The 7,500-nt window shown below is 60.3% G+C and overlaps 1 non-coding gene across 1 annotated transcript in view; it reads left to right on the top strand.

Moving 5' to 3' along the window:
- Positions 1-6,997: 6,997 nt before the first annotated feature.
- The window catches only part of LOC148314412 (18S ribosomal RNA), a 1,933-nt gene continuing 1,430 nt past the window's right edge, over positions 6,998-7,500 (top strand). The window contains exon 1 of the ribosomal RNA XR_015841781.1: positions 6,998-7,500. This exon is cut by the window's right edge and continues 1,430 nt beyond it. This is a non-coding gene — a ribosomal RNA (18S ribosomal RNA).

The raw sequence follows: 7,500 nt of genomic DNA, 5'->3' as shown, positions 1-7,500 counted from the left end.
GCGGCCCCTAAGTTTGCCCAAATGGAAGCTCCGGAGGAGGAGTGCATGCTGCCTGACAGTGAAGCCGACTATGAGCACCTTCCCCGGGCACAGGCGGTGCCAAGCGGCCCCTAAGTCTACCCTCATGGAAGCTCCGGAGGAGGAGTGCGGGCGTGTGTCACACTTGGCCCGAATATGAGCACCTTCCCCGGGCACAGACGGTGCCAAGCGGCCCCTAAGTTTGCCCAAATGGAAGCTCCGGAGGAGGAGTGCACGCTGTGTGACAGTGAAGCCGAATATGAGCACCTTCCCCGGGCACAGGCGGTGCCAAGCGGCCCCTAAGTTTGCCCTTATGGAAGCTCCGGAGGAGGAGTGCATGCTGTGTGACAGTGAAGCCGAATATGAGCACCTTCCCCGGGCACAGGCGGTGCCAAGCGGCCCCTAAGTTTGCCCAAATGGAAGCTCCGGAGGAGGAGTGCGGGCGTGTGTCACACTTGGCCCGAATAGGAGCACCTTCCCCGGGCACGGGCGGTGCCAAGCGGCCCCTAAGTTTGCCCAAATGGAAGCTCCGGAGGAGGAGTGCATGCTGCCTGACAGTGAAGCCGAATATGAGCACCTTCCCCGGGCACAGGCGGTGCCAAGCGGCCCCTAAGTCTACCCTCATGGAAGCTCCGGAGGAGGAGGGCGGGCGTGTGTCACACTTGGCCCGAATAGGAGCACCTTCCCCGGGCACAGGCGGTGCAAAGCGGCCCCTAAGTCGGTAAAGGTTGAAATAAGTAAATAAATACAAAAAGGACGAGGGGGGAAAAAAAAAGGCAAAAACGTATAAAATTCCCCCATTCATTTCAATGGGCTCGGCCGAATTGGGCTTGCGGGACCGCCGAGGGCACGCCGGAGGGCGGTTGAGTCGGTAAAAGTTGAAATAAATGAATAAATACAAAAAGAACGAGGGGGGGAAAAAAAGGCAAAAACGTATAAAATTCCCCCATTCATTTCAATGGGCTCGGCCGAATTGGGCTTGCGGGACCGCCGAGGGCACGCCGGAGGGCGGTTGAGTCGGTAAAAGTTGAAATAAATGAATAAATACAAAAAGAACGAGGGGGGGAAAAAAAAGGCAAAAACGTATAAAATTCCCCCATTCATTTCAATGGGCTCGGCTAAAATGGGCCTGCAGTACTGCCGAGAGGCCGCCGGAGGACGCCCTAGTAGGCAAACGTTGATCCCCACACACGAGGGGTCAGTTAGGCGACCAGGGGTAGCGTTTAGGCGACCAGGGGTAGCGTTTAGGTGACCAGGGGAAGCGTTTAGGCGACCAGGGGTAGCGTTTAGGTGACCAGGGGTAGCGTTTAGGCGACCAGGGGTAGCGTTTAGGCGACCAGGGGTAGCGTTTAGGCGACCAGGGGTAGCTTTTAGGCGACCAGGGGTAGCTTTTAGGCGACCAGGGGTAGCGTTTAGGCGACCAGGGGCGTTGCAGTTCCGCCGAATTGCATTAGGGGCGCTGCAGTAGGCAAACGTTCTTCCCCCCTAGTCAGAGGGTCATTTGCCTACTTCCCAGGTTTACCCGGGTTTTCCAAAACACCTGGGGCACATTTTCAGGGATCACGTTTTTAGAAACAAAAATATTCATAATTTCTTCTAAGTCCCCTTTCCAGCGGGGAACTTTGAAACATTGTATCCGACCACTGAAGGCTGTTGGCGGGCACGGCGCGGCAAACAGCCCGCACTCAGGCATGGAGCTCCGGGGAAAGTTGCCTAATTTCTTCTAAGTCCCCTTTCCAGCGGGGAACTTTGAAACATTGTATCCGACCGTGGAAGGCTGTTGGCGGGCACGGCGCGGCTCATAGCCGGCCCTCAGGCACGGAGCTCCGGGTGAATTTTCACAAATTTCTTCTAAGTCCCCTTTCCAGCGGGGAACTTTGAAACATTGTATCCGACCGTGGAAGGCTGTTGGCGGGCACGGCGCGGCTCATAGCCGGCCCTCGGGCACGGAGCTCCGGGTGAATTTTCACAAATTTCTTCTAAGTCCCCTTTCCAGCGGGGAACTTTGAAACATTGTATCCGACCGTGGAAGGCTGTTGGCGGGCACGGCGCGGCTCATAGCCGGCCCTCGGGCACGGAGCTCCGGGTGAATTTTACTCAATTCTTCTAAGTCCCCTTTCCAGCGGGGAACTTTGAAACATTGTATCCGACCGTGGAAGGCTGTTGGCGGGCACGGCGCGGCTCATAGCCGGCCCTCAGGCACGGAGCTCCGGGTGAATTTTCACAAATTTCTTCTAAGTCCCCTTTCCAGCGGGGAACTTTGAAACATTGTATCCGACCGTGGAAGGCTGTTGGCGGGCACGGCGCGGCTCATAGCCGGCCCTCGGGCACGGAGCTCCGGGTGAATTTTCACAAATTTCTTCTAAGTCCCCTTTCCAGCGGGGAACTTTGAAACATTGTATCCGACCGTGGAAGGCTGTTGGCGGGCACGGCGCGGCTCATAGCCGGCCCTCAGGCACGGAGCTCCGGGTGAATTTTCACAAATTTCTTCTAAGTCCCCTTTCCAGCGGGGAACTTTGAAACATTGTATCCGACCGTGGAAGGCTGTTGGCGGGCACGGCGCGGCTCATAGCCGGCCCTCGGGCACGGAGCTCCGGGTGAATTTTCACAAATTTCTTCTAAGTCCCCTTTCCAGCGGGGAACTTTGAAACATTGTATCCGACCGTGGAAGGCTGTTGGCGGGCACGGCGCGGCTCATAGCCGGCCCTCAGGCACGGAGCTCCGGGTGAATTTTCACAAATTTCTTCTAAGTCCCCTTTCCAGCGGGGAACTTTGAAACATTGTATCCGACCAAAGGAAGGCTGTTGGCGGGCGCGGCGCGGCTCATAGCCGGCCCTCGGGCACGGAGCTCCGGGTGAATTTTACTCAATTCTTCTAAGTCCCCTTTCCAGCGGGGAACTTTCAAACATTGTATCCGACCACTGAAGGCTGTTGGCGGGCGCGGCGCGGCTCACAGCCCGCCATCAGGCACGGAGCTCCGGGGAAATTTGCCTCATTTCTTCTAAGTCCCCTTTCCAGCGGGGAACTTTCAAACATTGTATCCGACCAAAGGAAGGCTGTTGGCGGGCGCGGCGCGGCTCACAGCCCGCCCTCAGGCACGGAGCTCCGGTGAAATTTGCTCAATTCTTCTAAGTCCCCTTTCCAGCGGGGAACTTTGAAACATTGTATCCGACCAAAGGAAGGCTGTTGGCGGGCACGGCGCGGCTCATAGCCGGCCCTCGAGCACGGAGCTCCGGGGGAATTTGCCTCATTTCTTCTAAGTCCCCTTTCCAGCGGGGAACTTTGAAACATTGTATCCGACCAAAGGAAGGCTGTTGGCGGGCACGGCGCGGCTCATAGCCGGCCCTCGAGCACGGAGCTCCGGGGGAATTTGCCTCATTTCTTCTAAGTCCCCTTTCCAGCGGGGAACTTTGAAACATTGTATCCGACCAAAGGAAGGCTGTTGGCGGGCACGGCGCGGCTCATAGCCGGCCCTCGAGCACGGAGCTCCGGGGGAATTTGCCTCATTTCTTCTAAGTCCCCTTTCCAGCGGGGAACTTTGAAACATTGTATCCGACCACTGAAGGCTGTTGGCGGGCACGGCGCGGCTCATAGCCGGCCCTCGGGCACGGAGCTCCGGGTGAATTTGCCTCATTTCTTCTAAGTCCCCTTTCCAGCGGGGAACTTTGAAACATTGTATCCGACCGTGGAAGGCTGTTGGCGGGCACGGCGCGGCTCATAGCCGGCCCTCGGGCACGGAGCTCCGGGTGAATTTGCCTCATTTCTTCTAAGTCCCCTTTCCAGCGGGGAACTTTGAAACATTGTATCCGACCACTGAAGGCTGTTGGCGGGCGCGGCGCGGCTCACAGCCCGCCCTCAGGCACGGAGCTCCGGGGAAATTTGCCTCATTTCTTCTAAGTCCCCTTTCCAGCGGGGACCTTTCAAACATTGTATCCGACCACTGAAGGCTGTTGGCGGACGCGGCGCGGCTCACAGCCCGCCCTCAGGCACGGAGCTCCGGGGAAATTTGCCTCATTTCTTCTAAGTCCCCTTTCCAGCGGGGAACTTTCAAACATTGTATCCGACCACTGAAGGCTGTTGGCGGGCGCGGCGCGGCTCACAGCCCGCACTCAGGCACGGAGCTCCGGGGAAATTTGCCTCATTTCTTCTAAGTCCCCTTTCCAGCGGGGACCTTTCAAACATTGTATCCGACCACTGAAGGCTGTTGGCGGACGCGGCGCGGCTCACAGCCCGCCCTCAGGCACGGAGCTCCGGGGAAATTTGCCTCATTTCTTCTAAGTCCCCTTTCCAGCGGGGAACTTTCAAACATTGTATCCGACCACTGAAGGCTGTTGGCGGGCGCGGCGCGGCTCACAGCCCGCACTCAGGCACGGAGCTCCGGGGAAATTTGCCTCATTTCTTCTAAGTCCCCTTTCCAGCGGGGACCTTTCAAACATTGTATCCGACCACTGAAGGCTGTTGGCGGACGCGGCGCGGCTCACAGCCCGCCCTCAGGCACGGAGCTCCGGGGAAATTTGCCTCATTTCTTCTAAGTCCCCTTTCCAGCGGGGACCTTTCAAACATTGTATCCGACCACTGAAGGCTGTTGGCGGACGCGGCGCGGCTCACAGCCCGCCCTCAGGCACGGAGCTCCGGGGGAATTTGCCCCCTCATTTCTTCTAAGTCCCCTTTAGGCGACCAGGGGTTGACAATTTAGGTGACCAGGGGTTGACAATTTAGGCGACCAGGGGTGACTTTTAGGCGACCAGGGGTGAGGTTTAGGCGACCAGGGGTGAGGTTTAGGCGACCAGGGGTAGCGTTTAGGCGACCAGGGGCGTTGCAGTTCCGCCGAATTGCATTAGGGGCGCTGCAGTAGGCAAACGTTTTTACCCCTAGTCAGAGGGTCATTTGCCTACTTCCCAGGTTTACCCGGGTTTTCCAAAACACCTGGGGCACATTTTTAGGAACCACGTTTTTAGAAACAAAAATTCTTCTATGTCCACCTCCGTGAAAGAAATTGCCCAATGGTTCCCGCGGAAGAGAGCTGCCAGGCGGACGCATACTGCAATAACGGCCGCCCTGGCGCTCTGGTGGATGTTATCCTCGAAATTTCTTCTATGTGCCCATTCCAGCGGGCAACTTGCGAACAATGGTGTCCGACCATGGAAGGCTGTTGGCGGACGCGGCGCGGCTCACAGCCCGCCCTCAGGCACGGAGCTCCGGGGGAATTTTCCCCTCATTTCTTCTAAGTCCCCATTCCAGCGGGGAGCTTGCAAACGTGGTATCCGACCACTGAAGGCTGTTGGCGGGCACGGCCCCACCAGCGCAACACGGCACTTCCTATGACTCGGGTCCGACGCAGGAGGAGCGGTCCTCCCGGCCCCGCCACACGGCACTTCCTATGACTCGGGTCCGACGCAGGAGGAGCGGTCCTCCCGGCCCCGCCACACGGCACTTCCTATGACTCGGGTCCGACGCAGGAGGAGCGGTCCTCCCGGCCCCGCCACACGGCACTTCCTATGACTCGGGTCCGACGCAGGAGGAGCGGTCCTCCCGGCCCCACCACCGCCACACGGCACTTCCCATGACCCGGGGACCGACGCAGGAGGAGCGGTCCTCCCGGCCCCACCGCAACACACACAACCACTGACCGATTGGCAATCATGACCCGCCATCGGAGGGCCCCTGCCGGCCCCGGCCTCGCGCCGGGGTGTTCGGGTGGACGGTTCCTTCGGCCTGCGGGTCGACCTCTGAGCGTTGGCCGGCACCGCAGCACCGCAGCACACACATAACCACTGACCGATTGGCAATCATGACCCGCCATCGGAGGGCCCCTGCCGGCCCCGGCCTCGCGCCGGGGTGTTCGGGTGGACGGTTCCTTCGGCCTGCGGGTCGACCTCTGAGCGTTGGCCGGCACCGCAGCACACACACAACCACTGACCGATTGGCAATCATGACCCGCCATCGGAGGGCCCCTGCCGGCCCCGGCCTCGCGCCGGGGTGTTCGGGTGGACGGTTCCTTCGGCCTGCGGGTCGACCTCTGAGCGTTGGCCGGCACCGCAGCACACACATAACCACTGACCGATTGGCAATCATGACCCGCCATCGGAGGGCCCCTGCCGGCCCCGGCCTCGCGCCGGGGTGTTCGGGTGGACGGTTCCTTCGGCCTGCGGGTCGACCTCTGCGCGTTGGCCGGCACTTCCCTACCGTTACCCACCCCACCCCTGGGGTTGTGACAAAACGGCACTTCCTATGACTCGGGGTCCGACGCAGGAGGAGCGGTCCTCCCGGCCCATCTCGCACCCACACCCTGACATGTACTGCACCACACCAACCACTGACCGATTGGCAAGCATGACCCGCCATCGGAGGGCCCCTGCCGGCCCCGGCCTCGCGCCGGGGTGTTCGGGTGGACGGTTCCTTCGGCCTGCGGATCGACCTCTAGCGCACCAACCAGCGCGAAACCGCTTTCGTCGCGAGACCGAGACGACCCTGTCGCGTGCCCGTCGGCCACACGGGCCCAGAGATGTCCTACACGGGAGTTCCGCCGCGCTCGCGGGTGCCCCGCCACGAGAGGGGTGCGGGAGCCCAGGCCCGCGTCAGCCGAGCGGTCCTTCCCGAAAAAGCATGTTTCTCAAACCCTACCGGCGTCTGTCAGAAGACGCCGCCTCCGAGTGCGTGTTGCGGTCGCGGGCGTGCGGGCGGCTCCGGCTCCCTCCCGCGACTGACCGCCACGCGGTAACGCGGCCTCTACGGACCGAGTACATACCGAGGCCCAGCCGACTTCCTCACCGCGCACGGGGGCTGAATCGGTAACGGAAATTTCGGTAGCCCACGTCCGAAAAAAATGAGAGAGAAAAAACAACGAGGGAGGCTGGGGTGCCGCCGGGGGTAACCCCGCGGGAGGCCGTCTCCCGCGGGCGCCGCCCGGTCCCCGCGCCCGGCTCCCCGCTCAGCTCCGGTTCCAATGCAAGAAACACAGACCGCCGGACGCGAGGGCTACCTGGTTGATCCTGCCAGTAGCATATGCTTGTCTCAAAGATTAAGCCATGCAAGTCTAAGTACACACGGTTCCGATACAGTGAAACTGCGAATGGCTCATTAAATCAGTTATGGTTCCTTTGATCGCTCCACCGTTACTTGGATAACTGTGGCAATTCTAGAGCTAATACATGCAAACGAGCGCCGACCCGTCTCCGCGGGGACGCGCGCATTTATCAGACCCAAAACCCACGCGGGTTCGGTTTGCCGCGGTGCAGCGGGCCCGCCGGCTTTCACAGCCGGCGGGCTGTCGGTCTCCGCGGTGCCGCCGGCCCGGCCCCCCCTTTGGTGACTCTAGATAACGCCCGAGCCGATCGCCGGCCCCCCCGCGGCGGCGACGTCTCATTCGAATGTCTGCCCTATCAACTTTCGATGGTACTTTCTGCGCCTACCATGGTGACAACGGGTAACGGGGAATCAGGGTTCGATTCCGGAGAGGGAGCCTGAGAAACGGCTACCACA

This window comes from Idiotropiscis lumnitzeri, unplaced genomic scaffold, assembly GCF_059441095.1.
Source record: "Idiotropiscis lumnitzeri isolate Australia: NSW breed Sydney's pygmy pipehorse unplaced genomic scaffold, RoL_Ilum_1.0 HiC_scaffold_304, whole genome shotgun sequence".
Lineage (NCBI taxonomy): Eukaryota > Metazoa > Chordata > Actinopteri > Syngnathiformes > Syngnathidae > Idiotropiscis > Idiotropiscis lumnitzeri.
The sequence above is the reverse complement of the archived record's forward strand: the minus strand, read 5'-3'. Positions and strand labels throughout refer to the sequence as shown.